Raw genomic sequence first — 12,349 nt, 5'->3', positions numbered from 1 at the left:
GGATTTCCAACTTGGTCTTGATTTAATGTTGCTATTTGTAATGGAATATTAGTGTTGTCAAGACAATTAAAGGCGCAATGGACGATTTTTCGTCTCCCGTGCGGACCGATACAACACACACGTTTGTTTGTTTATTAGCGCGACGGATCGCATCGCATCTCTCGTCTCCCGTAGATTTCTGTCCACTTCTGCGTCAGCTCGAACTGTCTTTCTCCGTCTTCATTTTGCCCCGTACACTGAGAGAACTATTATGATAGATCGATGCGTCCATTCCACCTTTAACATGATAAAGGCAAATGACACAAAACAGTGGGACACATTTCAATCCACTCTAAGTTAATGGAGGTTGGAGAGCCCTGTTCGATAATAGGGGAGCTGCTGAAATGCGCTACAGCGCTGGAAACTATTGGCCAATTTCTTGAACTCCTGATAATACCGGGGTCGTATGTACTACCCTGGATCAAACGGAAAACTGTCAGCAGTGCAGTGTTTGTACAAGTATTTGCTAAAACAATGTTAAAAGTAAACAATAGTGTGGTGGAAGAACTGCGGGGTCACTACTGGTAAATACATGTATCACTCCACAGTGTTAGATTATTTTTGAATGAACGCTGGATTGTCTGTATATTATATTTATTATATATATTTAGCATCTTGAAACCTCCATTGGTTTAACTGGTTTAGCTCTATTGGTACCTAGAGTTGTTCTTATAATGTAATTTATGAGCAACTGTGTCCAAGAAGTGTCCCTTGTGGATCAATAAAGTGTGTGTAAGTAGGTCTAATGTTTATGAAATATAAAGAAAGACTTGGATAAGAAGTTCATTATAAATGTATAAGCTTCTGACTGCATTTCATCTCTTGTTTCTGTAGTTTCTCAAAAATAATCACAGTATATGTACAGTCTATATGACATTGTCTTTGTGTGACGGTGCGTCCTAACTGCCCCATCATTTCCACATGTCTGCTGTGAGACCATGAAATTGTCGCTGCTGTAAGTTTTTGGATCTTTGATAAATGTGTAAATAAAAATCACCACAAGCTAAAACGAACCCGTGACACTTTGATTATTCCTGAACACAAAAATGTTAGCTTCTGTGTGTGTGTGTGTGTGTGTGCGCGTGTGTGTGTGTGTGCATGTGCGTGTGCGTGTGTGTCCTCCTGCAGCATCACACTCTGTAAGTCTATTGCTTTGAGTTTGATCTTTCTTTCTCGTCTTCCTCCTCTGCCTCCTCTACATATCAAAGGTCTGGCCGCTCTGTTTCAGACCTCACAGAACTCACAGAATCCAGCATTGATCCATTCCATTAAACTGTGATTCCAGATTGTCAATGAATCTACGATGTGTTTTGACGCTTCCAGTCTGGCTCATATCACATATCAATAAAGATAGTTTCAACCATAGGCTCCGTGTAACACAAATCTATCTCAATATAAATGTTAAATGCTATGTCAATGTATATTTTATGTTCTTCTGCTGTGAGAAAAGAACAAAAAGAATAGACAACATATCTGTAATAGCATTCCACATTGTATTTCCAGTGTAGAATGTAGCGTCCAACTGAGTCCCTGTTTTCACTCCTTCAGAGGCTTATGTGCAGCAGCAACAACTGGACTGCACTGACATTTAGAATGCATTAATCATAACAAAATCTGTGTTTTAGAGCTGTAACCATGTTATTAGGGCTTTCGTTCATCAATGGCTTACTCATTTGTATTTGGAGAGTTTCAAGCACATTTGAATAACCTGGAATTTGCACCAGAAGCTACTGAGCCAAGTAACACAGGCAAACTTGTATATGCAGCTTTTTAATCAATTTAGTCAATCTACACCAGAGATGTCAGAACTCATTTACACACCAAACTGCACACGATTTAGGTGATACAATACTGTTTCTGACTACTCTAATGTGTTACTTTTATAACAAAGTAGCACAGTAACTTAAAGCGTTAGTTTTTCAAGGCAGTAATGAAGTAACTTACAAGTTACTTTTAAAAGTCACGCTACCCAACTGTAAGCGCCATTTTATATGGTTTGATATTTTACATTCTCAAATTTATGTTATTCATAATAACTCATTTGTGTTTTATTTAAAAGAAGTTTGCATGTGTGTGCATGTCCTGGACGCTTGGGGGCGCACTACTGGGACCTGTCATGTAAAACAGGTGAAGAAGTTTGTTGTAAAACTCTGTTAATAAAGAGAAATGGCTGGAGCAACACGGTCGTTTTACCGTGCTGCGACTACACCAGTGGTCCTACGCGTAAAACAGGCTCATGCAGTCATTATTTTCCGAAGAGGTTAAAACGAAGGAACAAAGAACTAGGATTAGCCTCTACATTAAGTAAAACGAACTCGCTCAACCAGAGCACGAGCCGTGGAGGAGCCCAACATCGTGGCAAGATAACAAGAAAAAACTACAAACTGGTAACCTGCGCTGAAGAGAATATGAGACAACAGGAATGTTGTAGTCTTTGTTAGATGACACTCAAGAAGAAAGCAAAGCACGCTTTGTGTCATAGACTACTTTATTTGAACTGCTGTTGATTGCCAATGAACATTTGCGGGCTAATTTGAGCCAAAATGGAGGACGACATGACGCAGGAAACCAGAGCGAGAAAATAAGTGCAGTGTCGAGGATGTCCACAAGAGGGCGTCAAGGTACACGGAAAAAGGGTTGGAAGACGCACTGCACAGACAAATGAACGCAAGAAGAGCAAAGCTTGCTCAATTGACTGCGAAAATGAACAAGATAAGTACTATGATGAAAAATAGTGAAAATCCTGACACAGTTGATGAACATTTAAACGAGTTTTCAAAACTTATGAACGACTTTGTTCAGTCAAACGAAAATGTACTTCAGCTGTTGTGTGAGGAAGAAAAGGAAGCTGATCAGACATACTGGTTCCTACCTAAAAAGGACCAGTACAACAGTTTCACCATGGAAGCTGAAAACTGGACTATTTCTTCAAGACAACTGAGACAGGACGACGTGGGTCCAGATGATAGCGCATCGATGACCAGTGTATCAAGGAAGCGGCGACCGGGATCCTGCGTGTCCGGGACCAGGGCCAGCTGTTGCGGTTCAACTACATCGTCTACATCATCTACATCTGCTGCACGTCGTAAGGAACAAGCAGAACGAGCTGCTCTTGTTGCTCAAGCAGAGAAGCTCAAAGAAAAAACAAGCTTTGGAGTTTGAGGAGCTGAAGTTAAAGGCCAAGAAAGAGCAGCTAGAAATGGAAACTCAGATTGCTGCTTCTACAGCAAAGATAAAGGTGCTGGAGGAATGTGAGTATGAAGAAGGTGAAAATGGAAGTGTAACCAGCCAACGTGAACACTCACCTAGGGGTTACAAGAAGATCAGAGTTCCCTCTGTTGTGACTAATAATGAACAGCCGAATGCTCACAGCTTAAATAGACCTCAAATGTTTAAACAGGAGATCCCCACTCAACAAGTAGAAATGGACAATACAGTTAACTTGTGTGAAGTAATGCTAAAACAGAATGACGTTACAGAAATGTTGGTAAAGCAACAAAGACTCACAAACTTACCTCAGAGAGATGTGCCTATTTTCAGTGGTGATCCTTTAGAGTTCAAACCTTTTCTAAGAGCATTTGAACACACAATCAGTAGCAAAACTGATGATGACAGTGACAGGATTTATTATCTTGAACAGTTTACAAGAGGTGAACCAAAAGACTTAGTTAGAAGTTGTCAGCACATGATGCCTCAGCTTGGGTATCAAGAGGCAATGAAATTCTACACTATCACTATGGCAATGAGATCAAAATTGCAAATGCTTACCTGAATAGAGCTGTAAACTGGCCTCAGGTAAAGGCAGATGATGCAAAAACTCTACACAGTTACTCTATATTTCTTACTGGTTGTAACAATGCAATGCAGGACATTAATCACCTTGAGGAACTAGACAACCCAACAAACCTAAGAGTCGTAGTTTCCAAGTTACCTTACAAGATGAGAGAAATGTGGAGAGTCGTTGCCTTTGACATTCAGGAAACATCTGGGAGGAGAGTAAAGTTTTCAGATCTAGTTCGATTTGTGAACAGACAAGCTAAAATAGCTTCAGATCCTTTATTTGGTAACATTAAAGATGCTGATGACAAAGTCAAGCAAAACATAAATCCAAATAGGGCATTTAGACCAAAGGGCAGTGCTTTTGCTACTAGTGTGGCACCTGCAACAAGAGAAAGCATGCCAGATGCTAATAAAGGCAATTTGTGTCCTACAGCTGATGCGTTTCAAAAACCATGCATGTACTGTGAGAAAAGTCACTCACTAGCAGATTGTCAGAAAATAAGAAAAATAAAAAAAACCTGCCTCAAAAGGAAAGAATAGAGTTTCTTAAGGGAAGAGGACTCTGCTTTTCGTGTTTGACACAAGGGCATATGAGTAAAGACTGTAAGAAACGAATCCAATGTGACTATTGTTCCAAGAGACATCCAAATATGCTTCATTACGATAAAACAGTGGATGAAGCTGTACAGGACAAGCTCAACAATGCCACTGTAAACTCAAACACTGAAGTCACGAGTCCTATTCCAGTCACAGGTGGTACATGTGGTGCTACCGGGGCCGGTAGCAGCAGTAGAGTTTTGGCGGTTGTGCCAGTTCATAGCTTAAGAAAAGTCCATTAAGCTTAAGAAAAACAACAAAACTGTAGAAACGTATGCATTTTTGGACAATGGCAGTGAAGCAACCTTTTGCTCAGAGAAACTTATGAGATAACTTGGCATAGAAGGAAAGAAAACGCAAATCCTTCTTCGCACCATGGGTCAGAAAAAGGTAGAGCCTAGTTATATAGTTTCAGGCTTAGAAGTTTGTGGTGTAAAAGAGAATGTGTACATTGATTTACCTGACACGTACACTCACAAGGACATCCCAGTTTCTAAAGAAAGCATTCCTATGCAACAAGACTTAGAAAAGTGGCCACATTTGTATGGTGTAGAACTGCCAGAAGTAGATGCAGATGTTGGACTTTTGATTGGAGCAAATGCTTACAAGGCTATGGAACCTTGGGAAATCATCCACAGCATAGATGATGGTCCCTATGCAGTTAAAACAATCTTAGGCTGGGTAATAAATGGCCCATTGAAAGGAAATGACTCTGAAACTGACCAAAGTGCTTCTGTAAATCGCATTTCAATGTCAGAAATAGAAACCCTGTGTTTGAAACAGATTAATCACGACTTTCCAGAAAAAGCCTCTGATGAGAGGCAGGAAATGTCTCGTGAGGATTTACAATTCATGGACTGTGTTAAGGACACTGTTAAAAGGGTTGACGGTCACTTTTGTGTGGGCCTACCTCTAAAGAACAATAGTAGAAAAAGCTTCAGTTGTAGTCATCTGGACTCAGTTTGGATTACACCGACATATTTCCAAGAATTTTGGGCCAAAAACCTTGGATTTAGTTCGGGAACTCGAATCTGTAGCCAGGAAACTAGCAGACAACAGGAATCACTTGAGGTTCAATCTTAGATGCAGACAGAACAACATGATCCCGAAGAGCCTGCAGATCAAATCACCGGTCAGAGGACACAGAGCAGAGAAGATTTGGAGAAGGAGCCTTATGCAGATGCTCAGTGAAAGGATCCAGGAAAACAACGTCAGAATTGATAAATTGAAAGGCAGAACAGGAACTTTACAGGAGAAATTAACCAGCATACTCCCTGAAGAAGCTTTCAAAAGAGTGCTGGATTTTACACAGACAGCACAAGAAGCACAGCACAGGAAGAGCAAAGAACGCCAAATCAAGAAGTTCAACATTCTTTTGAACAAAAAGAATGCAGGTGAGGTCGAGCTAGACATTAGGACTGAGACAGACAAATTAGCGACCAGCAAAAACAATTGGATTAAGAACCTATCAGATCGTGTTCTGACACAGGCAGAAAAGGAGGTGCTCTCTAAAGGGCTCAACTTTTCTGTCACCTCTAAACACATCCCTACAGAGGACTACATCACAGCCACTGAAACTGCAATTAGGAACAACAAAATGACTGAATCGGAGGCTACAGACCTGAGGTTACGTGTCACAGCGACCCTGAAGAGTGCCAAACCACCGCCTTCAAATATCACAGCTGAAGAGAGAAAAGCACTTTCAGCACTGGAAAAAGATCATAGCATCAACATCCTCCCAGCAGACAAGGGACGTTGCACTGTGATTCTCAACGCAGCTGATTACGAAGCCAAAGTCCACACCCTCCTCGAGGACACGACCACATACGAGCGCTTGAAAAGAGATCCGACCAGTGGCTACAAGAAGAAAGTGATAGACTGTTTACAAAGGCTGGAAAAAGAGGAAGTGATAGACCGGCCTCTGTATTACAGACTGTATCCTGGTGAAGCCATGCCTTGCATTTATGGCCTTCCAAAAATACACAAAAAGGAGGTTCCACTCAGACCCATAGTGTGCAGCACAGATTCCATCACCTACAATGTGGCCAAGCATTTAACAACTATATTGGCTCCGCTTGTGGGGAATTCGGAACATCATGTGGAAAACACGCACAACTTTGTGGATAAAGTGAAACATCTCCAACTGGACCCAGATGACCTCATGGTTTCATATGATGTTGTGTCCCTGTTCACCTGCATCCCGACCTCTGATGCAGTAGCAGCAGTGAGGATCAGACTGCAGGAAGACACCACCCTACAGGAAAGGACCAAACTGACACCTGAACACATATGTAAACTGTTGGACATCTGTCTGAACACCACTTACTTTCAATTCCGGGGACAATTTTACAGACAGATTCATGGCTGTGCCATGGGCTCGCCCGTCTCTCCCATAGTGGCCAACCTGTACATGGAGCACTTTGAGAAGAAGGCACTGTCCTCATTCTCAGGCATAGCCCCAAAACTGTGGCTCCGCTATGTCGATGATACTTTTGTAACAATCAAGAAACAAGAGCTGGAAACCTTCTCTGATCACATCAATGCTGTGGACCCACATATTAGGTTTACAAGAGAAGACGCTAAGGAGAATCGCTTGGCCTTTCTTGATTGTTCCACGATCAGAGGAGAGGACGGGAAACTCCAAATAGAAGTATATAGGAAACCTACACACACGGACCAGTATCTGCTCTTTGGCTCCAACCACCCACTACAGCACAAGCTGGGTGTGATCAGAACCTTACAACACAGAGCTCAAGGTGTGCCCACCAGCTCAGAGGGCAAGAAGAAAGAGGAAAAACATGTCCGAAATGCCCTCTCAGCCTGTGGTTACCCCGCTTGGGCTCTCAACAGAGTGAAGAGAACCAAGAAGCAGGACAAAAGGGAAACTGAACAGAGAAGGAAGGGTGTCTCTATCCCTTATGTGTCTGGCCTGTCGGAAAAATTGCAGAGAATTTTTAGACAACACGAAGTCCCTGTTTATTTTAAACCAGGAAACACTTTAAGACAAAAACTGGTTCACCCAAAGGACAAGTTGCCGACTCAAAAACAGAGCAATGTAGTTTATTCGATCCAATGCAGTGAAGAAAGTTGTAAAGAACGTTACATAGGTGAGACGAAACAGCCTCTACACAAGAGGCTTTATCAGCACAGAAGAAATACTAGTTCAGGACCTCAGAGCGCCGTGCATCTCCATCTTGAAGCCTCTAATCACTCGTTTGAAGACGGTGAGGTGAAGGTTTTAAGCAGGGAGAAAATATGGTTTGAAAGAGGAGTCAAGGAAGCTATTTTTGTTAAAAAAGAAAGACCTTCTTTAAACAGAAATGGAGGGCTTAGGTTTCATCTTCCTGTTATTTATAATGGGATTCTGAACCCCTGGAAAGGTAAAGGACATCCAGATGCTAATCAGGTACTCAGGGTGGTCGAGCCAGGGTCTCACAAAGACAAAGAGGTTTCTAATAGCCCATTAAGATTCTGAATAGGCTAGCTCGGTAGATACAAAGGGGAGTTTCTGTTGAAACAAACAACTCTTTCTACTTCAGGAAGGCTCCTCCCAATGGGCGGGTCTTACCACAGAACAGTATTAATATCGGAGTTCTCGACCTAAATTCTGTTATTGACAATGACTCTTGGATGAGAGTCGAAACGTCTATTTTTTCAAACTGAGTCCAGATGACTACAACTGAAGCTTTTTCTACTATGGAACACGCCTGGACGAATGAGGGATTACACCGACTCTAAAGAACAAATTTGTCACACTACCAAACAATCGCTCAGTAGTTGTGCAGAGAGCAGAAAGCCTTAAAAGGAAAATGCTCAAAAACAATGACTTACTCAAAGATTACAAGGCATTCATGTCTGACCTAATAGACAAAGGATATGCCGTTCTGTGCCACAAGAACAAATTGATCGTGACGATGGACGAGTATGGTACATACCTCATCACGGGGTGTACCATCCACAGAAAAGAAAGCTGCGTGTTGTTTTCGATTGTACAGTCTCATATCAGGGCAGATCACTGAACCAGGAACTCTTACAAGGTCCTGATTTGACTAATACACTAATAGGAGTATTAACTCGATTCAGACATGATCACATTGCTTTGATGTCAAACATAGAAGCAATGTATCATCAGGTTAAGGTACAGCCAGAGGACACAGACATGTTACGCTTTCTCTGGTGGCCTGAAGGAAACTTGGATAAACCCCTGCAGGAGTTTAAAATGACAGTGCATTTGTTTGGTGCAACATCTTCACCCAGTTGCGCTAATTTTGCCTTAAGGAAAACTGCAGAAGACACTACAGAAGAAGTGGCACCCATGGCTGTGAGTGCAGTGCAGAATAACTTTTATGTAGACGACTGTCTCTTCTCAGTGTCAAATGAAAGCGATGCCTGTACCATGGTAAAAGAACTGACAGAACTTTGTGCAAATGGAGGCTTTCGTCTCACTAAGTGTAGCAATAGCAACAGCAGAGTTGTTTTGGCCTCCATACCTGAAACAAAAAGAGCGTCTGAGGTCAAGACATTAGATCTCTGTCATGACAATCTACCGGATGAACGAGTTTTAGGAGTAATCTGGTGTATTGAAACCGACTCATTTAAAATTAAGATCAATGCAAAGCCAATGGAAAAAAACAGGCGTGGCATTTTGTCATTTGTGAGTTCAATCTATGATCCATTAGGGTTCCTGTCCCCAGTTATTCTCCCTGCAAAAATTATCTTGCAAGAACTGTGTGGAAAGAAATTCTCTTGGGATGAGGACATACCTGAAGAACTTGCTCAGAAGTCACAGGCTTGGATATCAGACCTTGAAAAGCTACAAGGTTTCACAGTTGACAGGTGTTTCAAACCAGTCGGATATGGCAATGTTACATCTGCACAACTGCATCATTTTGCAGATGCAAGTGAACGTGGGTACGGAGTGGTTACATATCTTCGACTGACAAACAAAAAGGGCGAAGCTCACTGTTCGTTCGTAATAGGCAAGTCCAGAGTATCACCTCTGAAACAAACAACGATTCCTAGGTTAGAGCTAACGGCTGCTGCTGTGGCTGTGAAGATGGACAAACTAATGAGAAATGAGCTACAAATGCCATTGAAAGAATCAGTGTTCTGGACTGATAGTACTACAGTGCTAAGGTACGTTGCAAATGACGGTCTCAGATTTAAGACTTTTGTTGCAAACAAAGTGTCACTTATCAGAGATCATTCCAATGTCAGTCAGTGGAGATATGTGAACTCTGAGTTGAACCCTGCTGACCATGCTTCGAGGGGCATGAAAACCTGAGTTCCTTTCAAACAAATCTTGGATTGATGGACCGGAATTTCTAAGTAAAGACAGTACACACTGGCCTGTGTCACCAATAATATCAAAGGATGTTCAAAATGATGCTGAGGTGAAGGTTATGAGTGTTAATGTTGACATTGTGCAAGCTGATCCAATCAGTAAACTTATCAGTCACTACTCAGACTGGCACAGATTAAAGAAAGCTGTTGCCTGGATGCTGAGACTAAAGCAGCTTCTTAAAGAAAAGACTCAAGAGAGAAAAGTTAGTGATGTTCAATGTCCAAGCAAAAATGTCAAAAACAAAAAGCAAAGGCTTAAGTCAAAAACGATCAAAAGTTATTTGACAGTAGCAGAATTGGAAAATGCTGCGATTGAGATTGTGAAGTTTTGTCAAAGACAAAGCTACAAAGATGAGATACAAACTTTGCAAAAGGGTGAAAAGGTTAAAAGAACGAGTCATATTGTCAAACTAGATCCTGTATTGGACAATGGTGTTTTAAGAGTTGGAGGAAGGTTACATCAATCTGCATTACCATTCAGTGTGAAACATCCTGTAATACTTCATCAAGACCACTATGTGTCCACTTTGATTTTCAGACATGTTCACAAACAAACTGGGCACAGTGGTAGAAACATAATGTTATCCAAACTGAGAGAAAAATATTGGATTCCGAAAGCTGATGCAGCTCTCAGAAAAGTATTGTCAAAATGTGTACAATGCAGAATGTTGTCAGGTAAACCTGGTGAACAGAGAATGGCTAACTTGCCACATGACAGACTTGTCCCAAACAATCCCCCTTTCACTAATGTAGGGATAGACTACTTTGGACCTTTTGACGTGAAATGTGGCAGAAGTCATGTAAAAAGATATGGTGTTTTGTTTACATGCCTTACCACAAGAGCTGTTCATATAGAGGTGGCCAATTCACTTGAAACAGACTCTTGTATTAACGCATTTAGGAGGTTTGTTGCAAGGAGAGGTCAGGTTTCTGTAATGAGATCAGATAATGGGACAAACCTGGTGGGTGCGGAAAAGGAAATGCGTGAATCACTTAAAAGTTGGAATCAGTCAAAAATTGCTGAATCTTTGAGTCAAAAAGGTATCACATGGACGTTCAATCCACCAGCTGGATCTCACTTTGGTGGCATTTGGGAAAGACAGATACGTTCTGTAAGGAGAATTCTTATCCAGTTATTGAGACAGCAGACTCTTGATGATGAGCGTCTCCACACTTTGTTTTGTGAAGTGGAGTCCATTATCAATGATAGACCGATTACGAGAGTCTCTAACGATCCAAATGACATCGAAGCATTGACTCCAAATCATTTAATTCTCCTAAAAAGAAAACCAGTATTGCCACCTGGTGTGTTCCAGAAGGAGGACTTGTACTCAAGGAGACGTTGGCGTCAGGTTCAATACCTGTCAGATATTTTTTGGAAACGTTGGACCAAAGAGTATCTCCCACTTTTGCAAGAGAGACAAAAATGGTTTAATGCCAAAAGAAACCTGAAATCCGGTGATGTTGTTCTTATAGTAGATGATAGTGCACCAAGAGGTTCATGGTTGATGGGAAAAGTTGAAAAATCTATCTGTGATTCCAAAGGTCATGTTAGAAGGGTTTTGGTAAAAACTAAAAGCAGTGTTTTGGAAAGACCAGTAGACAAACTGTGTCTGTTGCTTGAAATGGAGTAATGTATCTGTGTTCGTTAAAGCCATAAATATGGTATGGATGAAACAAGTTTCATGTTTCAAATGTTTTATTTAAGACGAAATGTCGCTTTGTATTTTTGTTTTGGTAATTGTTATTCCCCAGAAGTAACAATTAGGGGCCGGAATGTAAGCGCCATTTTATATGGTTTGATATTTTACATTCTTAAATTTATGTTATTCATAATAACTCATTTGTGTTTTATTTAAAAGAAGTTTGCATGTGTGTGCATGTCCTGGACGCTTGGGGGCGCACTACTGTTACCTGTCATGTAAAACAGGTGAAGAAGTTTGTTGTAAAACTCTGTTAATAAAGAGAGATGGCTGGAGCAACACGGTCGTTTTACCGTGCTGCGACTACACCAGTGGTCCTACGCGTAAAACAGTCATGCAGCCATGCAGTCATTATTTTCCGAAGAGGTTAAAATGAAGGAACAAAGAACTAGGATTAGCCTCTACACCAACATTGACACCAGGGCCGGCCCAAGCCTTCAGGGGGCCCTAAGCGAAAACATTTTTGGGGGCCCCTCACCACGTCATCAGAATCAGTTTTATGGCCATTGTCAGTAAACAATTCACATATGGGAACTTTCTTCAACGCAAACAAAGCACCAAAACTCCAGGGCATCTGTTTGCCAGTTAGTTTATTCTCAACACCTGACAAGCTCCAATATTGCTAACTTAAATCCCACAATGCAACTTGGTATTCCGCTGACATCACCTCTACTCCCTGTACAAATAACACACGTCCCAGATATGTTTTTGGGCGTATTTGGGGGCGTTAAGGGTCGACAGCCACATTAGCAGTTAAAATTAATGAACAGGGGGGTCTGGGGGCCCTCCCCCAGAAATTTTCAGACCTTTTTTGGGTCTTCTGGTGCATTTTAATGTGGTCCAGCCGGCTAAAGTAAGAGTAAAATGTTGAGGTTGTAATGCTATAA

This window comes from Eucyclogobius newberryi, unplaced genomic scaffold (assembly GCF_026437365.1).
Source record: "Eucyclogobius newberryi isolate DKJ021-1_F unplaced genomic scaffold, fEucNew1.0.hap1 SCAF_10, whole genome shotgun sequence".
NCBI lineage: Eukaryota > Metazoa > Chordata > Actinopteri > Gobiiformes > Gobiidae > Eucyclogobius > Eucyclogobius newberryi.
The sequence above is the reverse complement of the archived record's forward strand: the minus strand, read 5'-3'. Positions refer to the sequence as shown.